This window comes from Macaca fascicularis, chromosome 15, assembly GCF_037993035.2.
Source record: "Macaca fascicularis isolate 582-1 chromosome 15, T2T-MFA8v1.1".
Lineage (NCBI taxonomy): Eukaryota > Metazoa > Chordata > Mammalia > Primates > Cercopithecidae > Macaca > Macaca fascicularis.
The window spans coordinates 1192419-1207065 of NC_088389.1; the positions used below are offsets into that span (position 1 = coordinate 1192419).

Below are 14647 nucleotides of genomic sequence, written 5' to 3' on the forward strand. Positions count from 1 at the left end.
ATTTAAAAAATTGGGTTGTTTGGTTTTTTGTTGTTGAGGTGTAGGAGTTCTTTATATATGCTGAATATTAACCCCTTATTAAATATGTGATTTGCAAATATTTTCTACCATATTGTTCTATACAATGTATTTCCACATATTTAATAATGTCCTTTGATGTACAAAACTTTTAAATTTTGTTGTAGTCCAATTTATCTATTTTTTCTTTGGTTGCTCATGATTCTGGTGTCAAATCTAAGAATCCATCACCAATTCTGAAGTCTTGAGGATTTACCCTTTATGTATTCTTCTAATAGTTTCATAATTTTTGCTATTCTATGAGGTCTTTTATTGACTGAGAAAATTTTGTATATTGAGTGAGGTAGTGGTCCAAACTCAATCTTTTGCATGTGGATATCCAATTTTATCCATATTATTTGTTGAAAAGATTATTCTCTCCCCCACTGAATTATCATGGAAAGAAACACAAGTCTCTCCCCCATTGGCACAAGTGTCAAAAGTCAACTGACCACAGATATTTGAGTTTATTTCTGGACTTTCGATTCTACTTAATTGGCCTATGTATCTATCTTTATGCCAGTACCACATTGTTTTGATTACTGTAGCTTTCTAGTACGTTTTGAAAGTGGGAAATGTGTTGTTGGAATTAGTTTGCTAGTATTTTGTTGATGATCTTTGGATCAATATTTATAAGAGATATTAGTCTGCAGTTTTCTTTTCTTGTGGCATATTTGACCATGATATAAGGGTAATGCTGGCCTCACAGGATGTGTTAGGAAGTGTTTCCTCCTCTTGTATTTTTGGGAGAAGTTTGAGTGTTCATTTTCTTCTTTTTTTTTTTAACTGTAGTAAAGATACATAACAAAAAATTTTCCATTTTAACAATTTTTAAGTGTAGAGGTCAGGGGCATTAAGTATATTCACACTGTTGTGCAACCATGCATACCATCCATCTCCAAAACTTTCTTCGTATTCCCAAACTGAAACTCTATCCACGAAAGAATAATTCCTCATCCATCCTCCCCTGGAAACCACCATTCTACTTACTGTCTCGATGAATTTGACTACTATAGGTACCTCATATAAATGGAATCATACAGTATCTGTCCTTTTGCGACCAGCTCATTTCACCTAACAATGTCTTCAAGGTTTATTCACATTGTAGAATGTGTCAGAACTCCTTTTCCTTTTTAAGGCTGAATAATTATAGTCCATTCAATGTTCATACCACATTTTGTTTACCCATTCATCTGTTGATGGAAACTGGGGTTCCTTTCTCCTCTTGGCTATTGTGAATAACACTGCTATGAGCATGTTTTGACATTTATCTGTTGAAGTCCCTGATTTGATTTCTTTTGAGTCTATACCAAGATTCACTTTTATTAATCTTTTGAGGAACTGCCATACTATTTTCCACACCACCATTTTACAGTCCTACCCACCAGTGCATAAGGGTTGAAATTTCTCCACATCTTTGCTAATATTAATTAATTCCTTTTTTTTTTTTTTTTTTTTTGAGATGGAGTCTTGCTCTGTCTCCCAGGCTGGAGTGCAATGGCAGGATCTTGGGTCACTGCAGCCTCCACCTCCCAGGTTCAAGCAATTCTCTGCCTCAGCCTCCTGAGTAGCTGGGATTACAAGTGCACAAGACCACACCTGGCTAATTTTTGTATTTTTAATAGAGACGGGGTTTCACCATGTTGGCCAGGCCTCGAACTCCTGGCCTCAGGTGATCTGCCCATCTCAGCCTCCCAAAGTGCTGGGATTACAGGTGTGGTTTTATTTTATTTTTTGAGACAGAGTCTCACTCTGTCACCCAGGCTGAAGTGCAGTAGCATGACCTCAGCTCACTGCAAACTCCGCCTCCTGCGTTCAAGAGATTCTTGTGCCTCAGCCTCCCAAGTAGCTGGGATTAAAGGCGTGTGCCACCACACCTGGCTAATTTTTGTATTTTTAGCAGAGCTGGAATTTCACCATGTTGGCCAGGCTGGTCTCAAACTCCTGGCCTCAAGTGATCTGCCTGCCTTGGACTCCCAAAGTGCTGGGATTACAGGCCTGAGCTACTGCACCTGTCCTATTTTCTTTTCTTTCTTCTTCTTCTTTTTTTTTTTTTGAGACAGAGTCTCACTCTAAAGCCCAGGCATGATCTCAGCTCACTGCAACTTCCATCTCCCGGATTCAAGCAATTCTCATGCCTCAGCCTCCTGAGTAGCTGGGATTAGACATGCACCACCAGGTCCATTTAATTTTTGTATTTTTAGTAGAGACAGGGTTCTGCCATGTTGGCCATGCTGATCTTGAACTCCTGACCTTAAGTGATCTGTCTACCTCGGCCTCCCAAAGTGTTGAGATTACAGGCATGAGCTACCGCACCCGGCCTATTTTCTTTTCTTTTTCTATCTTTTTTTCTTTAGTAATAGCAATTCTACTGAGTGTGAAGTGGTATTTCACTGTGGTTTTGATTTGCATTTCCCTAATTATTAGTGATGTTGAATATTTTTTCATGTGCTTATTGGTCATTGTATTTGGAGAAACGGATATTAATCACTTGTCAGATGAATAGTTTGCAAATATTTTCTCTGATTCTGCAAGTTGTCTTGTCATTCTGTTGATTATTTCATTGGCTGTGCAGCAGCTATTTACTTATTTTTACTTATTCAGTTCCTTTTTTAAAAATTCAATCCCTTTGCCCATTTCTTTCTTAAAATTTTTTCTTTTGCTTTCATTATTATTTTTAATTGGCATGCAATAATTGTACATATTTATGGGGTACAGTGTGATATTCTGACACATGTATACAAATGTGTAATGATCAAATCACAGCAATTAGCATATCTATCTCAAACACTTATTTCTGTGTTGGGAGCATTCAAAATTTGCTCTCCTATTTGAAAATATTTGAAATATTTGAAAATATTCAACAAACTGTTGTTAATTATAGTCACCCTATAGTGACACTGAAGACTAAAACTTATTTCACCTGTCTAGCTGTACTTTTCTATCTGTTCACCAACCTTTGGCTATCCCCCATCCTCCTAACCTTCCCTGCCTCTAGTAACCACTATTCTACTCTCCACTTCTACGAGAGCAATTTTTTTTAGCTTCCACATATGAGAACATGCAATATTTATCTTTCTGTGCCTGACTTATTTACCTTAACCTAATGACCTCCAAGCTCATCCATGTTGCCACAAATGGCAGACTTTCACTCTTTTTTTTTTTTTTTTTTTTTTTTGAGACAGAGTTTCGCTCTGTCGCCCAGGCTGGAGTGCAGTGGCCAGATCTCAGCTCACTGCAAGCTCCGCCTCCCGGGTTCACGCCATTCTCCTGCCTCAGCCTCCCGAGTAGCTGGGACTACAGGCGCCTGCCACCTCGCCCGGCTAGTTTTTTGTATTTTTTAGTAGAGACGGGGTTTCACCGGGTTAGCCAGAATGGTCTCGATCTCCTGACCTCGTGATCCGCCCGTCTCGGCCTCCCAAAGTGCTGGGATTACAGGCTTGAGCCACCGCGCCCGGCAGACTTTCATTCTTTTTATGGCTAAATAGTATTCAATTGTGTATGAAGAAAATATTTTAAAAATCCATTCATGTGTGGATCGACACTTAAGTTGATTCTGTATCTTGGCTATTGAGAATAGTATGGCAATAAACATGGGAGCCCAGATATCTCTTTGACATAATTGATTTACTTCTGTTTGGATATATACCCAGTAGTGGAATTATCAGATCATACACAGTAGTTCTATTTTTAGTTTTTTGAGGAGCCTTCCTACCAACACTGTATAAGCGTTCCCCTTTCTCTGCATCCTCACGAGCATTTGTTATTTTTTGTGTGTGTTTTTGATAACAGCCATTCTAACTAGGGTGTGATGGTATCTCACTGTGGTTTTGATTTGCATTTCCCTGATGATTAGAGATGTTGAGCACTTTTTCATATACCAGCTGGCCAGACATTCGTATGTCTTCTTTTGAGAGATGTCTATTCAGTTCATTTACCCATTTATTAATCTGATTTTTTTTTTTTTTTTTTTTTTTTTTTGCTGATGGGTTGAGTTTCACCTTGTATATTCCAGATATTAATTGCTTGTCAGATAAATAGTTTGCAAATATTTTCTCTGATTCTGCAAGCTGTCTTGTCACTCTGCTGATTATTTCATTGGCTGTTCAGAAGCTTTTTACTGAAATGCAATCCCATTTGTCTATTTGTGCTTTGGTTGCCTGTGCTCTTGAGGTCTTCTCCACATAATTTTTGCCCAGACCAATGTCCTGAAGTGTTTTCCCTGTATTTTCTTCTAGTAGATTCATGTTTTTGAGTCTTACATTTAAGTCTTTGATCCATTTTGAGTTGGCTTTTGTATATAGTGAGAGATCAGGTTTGAGCTGCATTTTTCTGCATGTGGATATCCAGTTTCCCTGCCATCGTTTATTGAAGAGGCTGTCCCGTTCCAATGAATGTTCTTGGTGCTTTTGTTAAAAAATCGATTGGCTGTAAACACAAAGACTTATTTCTGAGTTCTCTATTCTGTTCCCTCGGTCTATGTTTCTGTTTTTATGCCAGTACCATGCTGTTTTGAAGTTTGGTAGTGTGATGCCTCCAGCTTTGTTCTTGTTGCTCAAGATTATTTAAGCTATCCAGGGTCTTTTGTGGTTCTGTATTAATTTTAGGATTATGTTTTATATTTCCATGAAGAATGTCATTGGTATTTTGATAGGGATTGTATTAAATCTGTATGGTCCTTTTCACAATATTAATTCTTCCAATCCATAAGCATCAAATGTCTATTTGTTATGTGTCCTCTTCAGTATCCTTCATCAATGTTTTTTAGTTTTCCTTGTAGAGGTCTTTCACTTCCTTAGTTATTTCTTTTGTAGCTATTGTAAACGAGACTGATTTCTTTTTCTGCTAGTTTGCTGTTGGTGTACAGACACACTACTGATTTTGGTATATTGATTTTACTGAATTACTTTATGAGTTCTAAGAATTTTTTGGTGGCGCTTTTAGGGTTTTCTATATATAAGGCATGTTGTCCGCAAATAGGAACAATTTGACTTCCTTCTTTCCAATTTGGATGCCGCTTATTTCTTTTCTCTTACGTAACTGCTCTGGCTAGAACTTCCGGTATTATGTTGAATAAAAGTGGTGAAAGTGGGTATCCTTTCTTGTTGTTGATCTTTTCCCCATTCAGTATGATGTTGGCTGTGGGTTTGTCAGAGACAGCCTTTATTGTGTTGAGGTATCTTCCAACCTAACTTGTTGAGCTTTCATTATGAAAGGATGTTGAATGTTATCGAATGCTTTTTCTGTGTCTATTGAGATGATAATATTGTTTTTGTCCTTCATTCTGTTGATGTGATGTATTATGTTGATTACTGGTTTATTTATTCCTTATATCCCAGGAATAAATCCCATTTGATCACAGTGAATTACAATGTGCTGCTGGATTCAGTTGCTACTAATTACTACAAAATACTATTTTTCTTGAGAATTTTTGCATCTATGATCATCAGGAATATTGGCCTATAGTTTCCTTTTTCTTTCTAGTGTTTTTCATTTGTTTTTGCTTCTGTTTCTGCTGTGTCCTTGTCTGGTTTTTATATTAGGGTAATGCTAGTCTTGTAGACTGAGTTTAGAATTCTCTAGTGAAACACCCTAGGCTTTTCTTTGATGGGAGATTTGTTGTTGTTTTTTTTGAGATGGAGTTTCGCTCTTGTTGCCCAGGCTGGAGTGCATTGGCACGATCTTGGGTCACTACAACCTCTGCTTCCCAGGTTCAAGAAATTCCCCTGCCTCAGTCTCCTGAGTAGCTGGGACCACAGGTGTGTGCCACCATGCTTGGCTAATTTTCTTTTTGTATTTTAGTAGACATGGGGTTTCACCATGTTGGCCAGGATGGTCTCGATCTCCTGACCTCATGATCTGCCTGCCTTGGCCTCACAAAGTGCTGGGATTACAAATGTAAGCCACCACGCCTGGCCGATGGGAGATTTTTAAATTACAGATTCAATTTCATTACAGTAATTGGTCTGTTCAGGTCTTCTTTTCTTCTTGGTTCAATCTTGGTAAGTTCCATGTGTCCAGAAATTTATTCATTTCCGCTAGGTTTTCTAATGTGTTGGTGTATAGTTGTTCATAATAGTTACTAATGATCCTTTGTATTTCTATGATATTAGTTGTAATGTCTCCTTTTTTACTTCTGAATTATTTATTTGCATATTTTCTTGCTTAGTCTAGCTAATGGTTTGCATTACTTCTTCAAAAAAACAATTTTATTTTTTTTGAGACAGAGTCTGGCTCTGTCGCCCAGGCTGGAGTACAGTGGCATAATCTCAGCTCACTGCAACCTCTGCCTCCTGGGTTGAAGCAATTCTCCTGCCTCAGCCTTCGAAGTACATGGGATTACAGGTGCCCACCACCACACCTGGCTAATTTTTGTACTTTTAGTAGAGATGGAGTTTCACCATGTTGGCCAGGCTGGTCTCGAACTCCTACCCTCAAGTGATCCACTTGCCTCAGCCTCCCAAAGTGCTGGGATTACAGGTGTGAGCCACCGCACACCTGGCTACATTTTCATTTCATTGATCTTTTGTAAAGTTTTCATCTCAATATTGTTTCTTTTTGCTCTTGCTCTGATCTTTATTATTTCTGTTCCTCTACTAATTTTTGGCCTGGTTTAGGTTTTATTCCTATTTCTTTGACATGCATTTTAAGTCATTTATTTGAAATCTTTGTGTGTTTTTGGTGTAGGCTTTTATTGCTATAAAGTTCCTGTTTCATACTGCTTTTTCTGTATCCCATAAGTTTTGGCATGCTATGTTTCCTCCCCACCTACCCTCCCCCCGGTTCAAGTTATCATGACATGTGTTTCTATTTCTATTGTTTCAATGATTTTTTTTTTTTTTTTTAAGACAGGGTCTCACTGTCACCGGGCTGAAGTGCAGTGGTACGATCTCAGCTCACTGCAACCTCTGCTTCCCGGGTTCAAGCGATTCTCCTGCCTCGGCCTCCCAAGTAGCTGGGACTACAGGCACGTGCTACCATGCCTGGCTAATTTTTGTATTTTTAGTAGAGACGGGGTTTCACCATGTTGGCCAGGATGGTCTCGATCTCTTGACCTCGTGATCCACCCGCCTTGGCTTCCCAAAGTGCTGGGACTACAGACATGAGCCACCATGCCCGGCCTTCTTTTCTTTTTTCTTTTTTTTTTTTTTGAGACAGAGTCTCGCTCTGTCACCCAGACTGGAGTACAGTGCTGCACTCTCAGCTCACTGCAAACTCTGCCTCCCAGTTCAAGTGATACTCCTGCCTCAGCCTCCTGAGTACCTGGGATTACAGGCACCTGCCACCATGCCCGCTAATTTTATGTTTTAAGTAGAGACGGGATTTCACCATGTTAACCAGGCTGGTCTCGAACTTCTGACCTTATATGATCCACCTGCCTCAGCCTCCCAAAGTGCTGGGATTATAGGCATGAGCCACTGTGCCAGGCCAAATTGTAAAACTGCGTTCTTAATTTCTTCATTGGCCCATTTGTCATTCAGGAGAAGGTCAATTTTCATGAATTTGTACAATTTCAAAAGTTCCCCTTGTTATTGATTTCTAGTTTTATTTCATTTGTTAGAAAAAAATACTTGATATTATTTCAATTATTTTACATTTGTTGAGACTTGTTTTGTGGCCTAACATCTGATTTCTCCTAGATAATCTTCTATGTGATGATGAAGCTAATGTGTACCATGCAATGGTTGGATGAAAAGTTCTGGAAATGTCTGTTAGGTCCATTTGGACTAAAAGGCAGTTTAAATCCAATGTGGGTTTTTTGTTGTTGATTTTCTGTCTAGATGATGTGTTCAATGATGAGCATGGGGTACAGAAATCCCCAAATGACACTGTGATGAAATCTTTCTCTCTTTTTGGATCTAATAATATTTGTTTTGTATGTCTGGGCGCTCCACTGTTGGGTCCATATATATTGACAATTGTTGTACTTTCTTGCTGAGTTGATTCCTTTATCACTATATAATGACATTCCTTGCCCTAAACATTTTTTTCTTAAAGAGATGGGGTCTTGGTATGTTGCCCAGGCTGGAGTGCAGTGGCTACTCACACAGGTGTAATCACAGCACACTACCACCTTGAACTCCTGGACTCAAGCAGTCTTTCCACCTCAGCCTCCCCAGTCGCTGGGACTACAAGTATGCACCACCACACTGGGCTTCTTTTCAGAGTTTTTGACTTAAAAGTCTGCTTTGTCTGATGTAAGTATAGCACTCCTGCTTACTTTAGTTTCTGTTTGTGTGGAATATGTTTTTCATCCCTTTACTTTCATTCTATATGTGTCTTTATAGGTGATATGAGCTTCTTTTGCCAGTATATAGTTGGGTCATTCAAAAAAATCTATTTAGCTAGTTTATATCTTTTAAGTGGGGGAGTTTAATCCATTTACATGTAAGGTTATCATTTATAGGCAGAACTTACTCCTGTCATTTTGTTAATTATTTTCTGGTTGTTTTGTAGATCCTTTCTTCCTCTCTTCCTCTCATTATTTATAATTACAGTTTAGTGGTTTTCTGTAATAATAAGGTTTGATTATTTTATCTTTCTCTTTTGTGAAACCCACTCTACCAGTGAGTTTTATATTTTTGTGTTTTCACGACAGTAATTATCATGTCTTTGCTTCCAGATGGAGGACTCCCTTGTGTATTTCTTGTAAGGTTGGTCTAGTGGTGATGAATTCTCTCACTTCTTGCTTGTCTGGGAAAGACTTTATTTTTCCCTCATTTCTGAAGGATAGCTTTGCTGGGTATAGTATTCTTGACTGGCAGTTTGTTTTTTGTTTTCTTTTTACCACTTAGAATACATCATTGCATTCTCTCCTGGTCTATAAAATTTCTGCAGAGAAATCTGCTATCAGTCTAATGGCAGATTCTGTTATATGTGACTTGATGCTTTTCTCTTGCTGTTTTTAGAATTTTCTCTTCTCTTTGACTTTTGACAATTTGACCATAACATGTCCTGGGGAGAACCTTTTTGGTTGAATCTATTGGAGGATGATTGAGCTTCTTGAATTTGGATGTCCACATCTCTCCCCAGACTTGGGAATTTTCCAGCTATTACTTCATTAAATAGGTTTTCTATACCTTTTCCCTTCTCTTTTCCTTCTAAACACCCATACAAATTTTTTTTTTCTTAATTGTGCTCCATAATTCTTGAAGGCTTTTCTTCACTCTTTTTAATTATTTCTTTTCTTTCCCACTGACTAATTTCAAATGACCTATCTTCAAGTTCAGAGATTTCTGTTTTCTTCTGCTTGATCAGATTCACTCTTGAAGCTCTCTACTGTTGGTTTTTATTTTTAATTTCATTCATTGAATTTGTCAGCTGCAGGATTTCTGCCTGGTTCTTTCTTTTTTTATGATTCCTACCTCTTTGTTGAATTTTTCATTCATACTGTCAATTGTGTTCCTGATTTCACTGCATTGTCTGTCTGTATTTTCTTGTATTTTGCTGCACTTCTTTAAGAACATTATTTTGAATCCCTTTTCAGGCATTTTTTAAATTTAGTTTTTACTAGGGTCTACCACTAAAGAATTATGTTCCTTGGGTGATGTTGGATTTCCTCGCTTTTTCATGTATCTTTTGTCCCTTGATGTCTGTACAACTGGTAGAACAAATCACCCTTTCCAAACTTTGTACAGTACAGTTGGGTTTTAGTGTGCCAGCTGGGAAGGGCGTAGTTACTCTGTTTCCAGGTGCAGTGGTATAGTCTCCCTACAACTTCTTTAGCTGCATTCAACATCAGTAACTGTGGGCACTTCAGTTGTCCAGGGTGTAGAAGTTTGTGGCAGCAGAAGTGGCAGTGTAGGCTGTAAATGTCCTCAGTGTCAAGGGCTTTTGGGGTCCTGTTAGTTTTGTTTTCCCCACAATGGGAAGACTTAGCTGAGGGGACACCTCTTGGTATCAGATCTAATGGCCTACAATCAGCTGCAGCACCACTGGGTTCCAGGTGTAGGTGCTCAGAGTGGCTATGGAGCTGGGGTCCTATGCTTAGAATCTCATGAACTTATTGTGGCATCTGGGTCTTGGGGTACAGGTTTGCTCCCTGGGGCAGAGTTGGGTGTACACTGTCCACAGTGCCACGATCTGACTCTAAGCCATTCCCAAGCAGCTCAGGCCCAAGGTGTGAGATTATAGCTGTGATTCTACTCCTGGGTGGGGTGGGGGCAGGGTATAGCACTGGTCCAAATCAGGAAGAAGGGGTGCTCTGGAGTTTTGGTCCTGAGAAGTTGGGTACAGCTGCAATTCAGGAACCTGAACCAATAGGGCTTAGTGGCATTTTGGGTCCTGGGGAAAAGGCACCATGTAGTAGTTACTCTTGACCCTGGGATGGTGAGGCTTGGCAGTTCTGTGAGACCAGGTGTAGCAGGAAGTACCCTAGAATGGCAGAGCACAGCTGTCATTTGAGCCCTGGGGAGGCAGGGAACTTCATTCTCCAGGGCTGTCTCAGCAGCTCAGACTCTAAGGGGCAAGTCTAGCTCCAGGGAAGCAGGGCACTAGAGCAGTTTGGCCTATGGGGCTGGGTGTCTCGGCTGAGCCAATGCTCTATTTATCTGGGATGGCAGGGTACCGTGTCAGTTCAGCCCTGGGATGCACAGCCCTCAGTTCAGCCAGGGCACTGATTCCTGGGGGCGGGGGGCGGGGGCAATGTGCCACTTCAGCTCAGGCTTGGGGGATGTGACTGCTCTGGGTGGCCAATGCACCATTTCCTGGGATGCAGGGAACTGCTTCAACTTAGACACTGGGGAGGTGTGATCACTCTGAGTGGTCAAGGTAGTGTTTTCCCAGGAGGCAGGGTATCACTTCAGCTCTGGCCTATGGGCATGGAGGGGAAGGGTAGGTGAAGCAGCTCCACCTCCACTTGGCCCCTTGGGGAAGGGTGTAACAGCTGCTTGCAGCTCAGCTTCGGGATGTCAGTCATTAGTCTCAATTAGTTTGATGGCAGTTTTGCCTCACGGATAAAGGAAAGCTGTGGCTACTCCAGGAGCAAGTCACACTCCCGCTGTAGTTCCAATTCCTAGGTAGTGGAGCACAGTAGCCACATGGGCTACAGGGGCTGAGCAGTGTTGGCATTGTCTCTTGGGGGAGCACAGCTGTGTGGACTCCAGGCAGCTCCCTCAGCTGGGCTTAGTGCCTTGAGGACTGCAGGGGACCCGAGTGCTAGGGTCTGTAGGTGTCTGAGGTGGTATGGGGGCTCCTGGGATCCTCTTGCTTACCTCCTCACCAAAGGGAAAAGCTCCTCCTGGGTCCCAGCTGATCCCAGTTGCAGGATGGGGTGGTGGTGTTTGCTTGGTGTTTCCTTCCATTCTCTCAGTGGCCATCCCAAGTTTCTGTGCTCACCAGTGTCTCTGTTACACCCCTGACGTACTCCGAGACTCTCCCTCAGTTATTTTCATTAAAATGTAATTTTTTCTTCATTGCTCTGTCTTTTTGAGAAAGACAAGCACTATGGGGAAAGTCAGCCATCTTGCTGCTATTATCTCTCATTTCTTAATTGGGTTGTTTTACTTTTGTTGTTGAGTTGTAGAAGTTCTTTATACATTTTGTTAAATCAAGTTTAGCCTAACGCTGCCTCCTTATATATTTTAAGTTCAGCCTAAAGGTTTCTCTGTACCTAGTGAACTATAACCTAAATCAAAGTGTAAACAGACTTTGTAACCTATTACCATACCAATCATCAAGTTTTGGCCGAAGGGGGCCAACTGTTCTGTGTTCAAATAAGGCAAATGCTAAGTTGTAACCAGTCAACTGTTTCTGTACCTCACTTCCATTTTCTGTACATCATAATCCTTTTTCTGTCCATAAATCCTCTTCTGCCACGTGGCTGTGTCGGAGTCTCTGAGACTACTCTGACTCAGGAGGCTGCATGATTTGCGAATCATTCTTTGTTCAATTAAACTCTGTTAAATTTAATTTGGCAAAAGATTTTCTTTCAACAATTACGATATTAACCCTTTATCAGAAATGTAATTTGCAAATATTTTCTCCAATTCCTTGGGTTGCCTTTTCATTCTGTTGATAGTTTCCTTTGATGCACGAAAGTTTTTAATTTTGAGTAGACAAATTTATTTTTTCTTTTATTTTGATTCTGGTGTCAAATCTAAGACTCTGTTACTAAGTAAAACATCAAAAAGATTTATCCACTATGTTTTCTTCTAAGAGCTTTATAGTTAATAGCTCTTACATTTAGTTCTTAATTTTATGTTAATTTTTATATATAGTATAAGGTAGGAGTCCAACTTCATTCTTTTGTATGTGGATATCCCGTTTTCCCAGCAAAGAGTGTCCCTTTGCCATTATATGGTCTTGGGCTTCTCTTTATTGGGAAGTTTTCGATTACTGATTCAATCTTCTTACTTGTTACAGGTCTATTCAGATTTTCTACTTAATTCAGTCGGTTATGGTAATTTGTGTCTTTCTAGGAATTTGTCCTTTTCAAAAACTTAGGTTCTAAACTCAGGCTGAGATGTTTTAACATCTCTAAACCTCCATTTCTTCACTGTAATAATAATAATAATGTATTCATAAGACCCTGATAGTGCCTGACTCAGTGATTATCGGCAGGCTGTCACAAACAACTTCATTCCCTATTCTTCCGTCAGTACCCTCTATTCCAATTAATGGAATCAAATCCCAACCTAACCAAGTCCTGCCACCCATCCCAAATTCACAGTCCCATTTTCTCCACGTCACTTCTCTATCAGACCAAACCACATCCCAGTGTTTCAAAACATGAGCTGCATGTCCAATCTGTGAGGGAAGTACCAGAAGAATTAGGATTACAGTTTCAGTAAGGAGACACCAGGATTAGCCAAGAACCATAACTGAGGTCCATGGGGACAAGAACAAAGGACAGTGGCCACGAAACACCCACTTCCCTGCACAGGAGTGACAGCTAAACCCAGGGATTCCTCGACTCATCCTGGACATGTCTAGTGAGTGCTGGCCCTGTGCATGCTGTGGTATCATGAATGTGGCTTTCTGTGGAGCCCCATCTCTGCAGCCAGGTGCATGGTAAGGTCAGGCTAGTAGGTGTGGCTTTGTGCCCACAGGTGTGCTGGTTCTTACAGCACCAGATGTCCTTGGACAGTATAGAGACCAAGGCCTCAGGAAAGTGATTCTCCAAAAAGCCCACCCTCCCTGCTGCCCACAAGGGGTCTTCGGAGGGATCAGGAGACGACTCAAGCATGGAAATCCTTCCCTTGGTTTCTGGCAAGTAGCAAAACACAGTTTTGTAGGTTCTTCTGTATTTCTCTATCTAAGTATAAGCTCACCTGTCTCAAGTGTACACCATTCCCAACCACCTCAACCTCATACTGCACCCTGCAAAGCTCACAGTCCGCCCTCAGCACAAGTCCTTGTATCTCCATCTCCCCTGAGTGCTCTCCACTTGTTCTCGCTCTGGCTCAAACATCTAAGCGGATGGATGTCCCCTCTGGTCTCTTCTTTAGAAACCTGTTCTCTGGGGCTCACGTCACATGTTACGTTTCCCCTTCCTTCATGAAAAACTTAGCACCGGGCTTGCTGTTTGTGTCTCCACTTCTATTCTTGTTATCATTCTTGTTGTTTTCAAGATCCACAGAGATGGGAGGACCACTGCCTGCCCTCTCCATTCCTGAACCTTCTCACCCATCAGCTCATCTCTGTTCCCACAAATCATGCTAAACATGCTTATCACCAGTGATCATGCTAATGTTAATGCAATGATCTTGCAATGATAATGTCATGACGGCAATGATGTTTACTGATGGCAGGACTCACTGTCTCGTGAGTCTCCACTTCACACATCCCACTCTGCTCACATCGCCTACTTTTCCGGCTCGCTTTTTCAAATACCTGCATCCCAAAACATGTCCTCACGAGAACCTCCAATCCAGTGGCATTGCCCCTCACCCTCCTCTGTCCCCAGCTTTGATCCCACATCCAACACAATAACCACACTCTTACACACACCCTTCTCTCCCTCCTTGCACTTGTCTGGGAAATCCCGAATTCGGATAATTCACTTTTCTACCCATGTACTGAGGAGTGAATGTGGCTGGAGAAAAGCTCAGCCCATACCAGCTGTTCCTCCTTGGAGTCAGGGCCACAGGCTCGAGGCGTTTCCTCAGTGCTGCTCACTGTCAAGAGCGACTCTGTCCCGGCTGTGCTCCTCTCCTCTCATGGGCTCTCAAGCTTGTGGCAACAAGGCCTTCACTCCCACTCCGCCGACGGAGGCAACAACGTCCCAAGGGCACTAATGGCCTCTGCCTTTCCATGTCTGACAAACTTTTTTTTTTTTTTGGACAGAGTCTTGCTCTGTCCCCCAGGCTGGAGTACAGTGGCACAATTTTGGCTCACTGCAACCTCCACCTCCCGGATTCTAGTGAGTCTCCTCCCTCAGCCTCCTTTTTTTTTTTTTGAGATGGAGTCTGGCTCTGTTGCCCAGGCTGGAGTGCAATTGTGCAATCTCGGCTCACTGCAGCCTCCACCTTCCAGGTTCAAGCGATTCTCTTGCCTCAGCTCCCCCAGTGGCTGGGATTACAGGTGTATGCCACCACGCCTGACTAATTTTTTTTTTTTTGAGACGGAGTCTCACGCTGTTGCCCAGGCT

The 14647-nt window shown here is 41.3% G+C and overlaps 1 protein-coding gene across 18 annotated transcripts in view; it reads right to left on the reverse strand.

The window, feature by feature from the left end:
- The window catches only part of CACNA1B (calcium voltage-gated channel subunit alpha1 B), a 251926-nt gene that overhangs the window by 30444 nt on the left and 206835 nt on the right, over positions 1-14647 (reverse strand). The window lies entirely within an intron of this gene.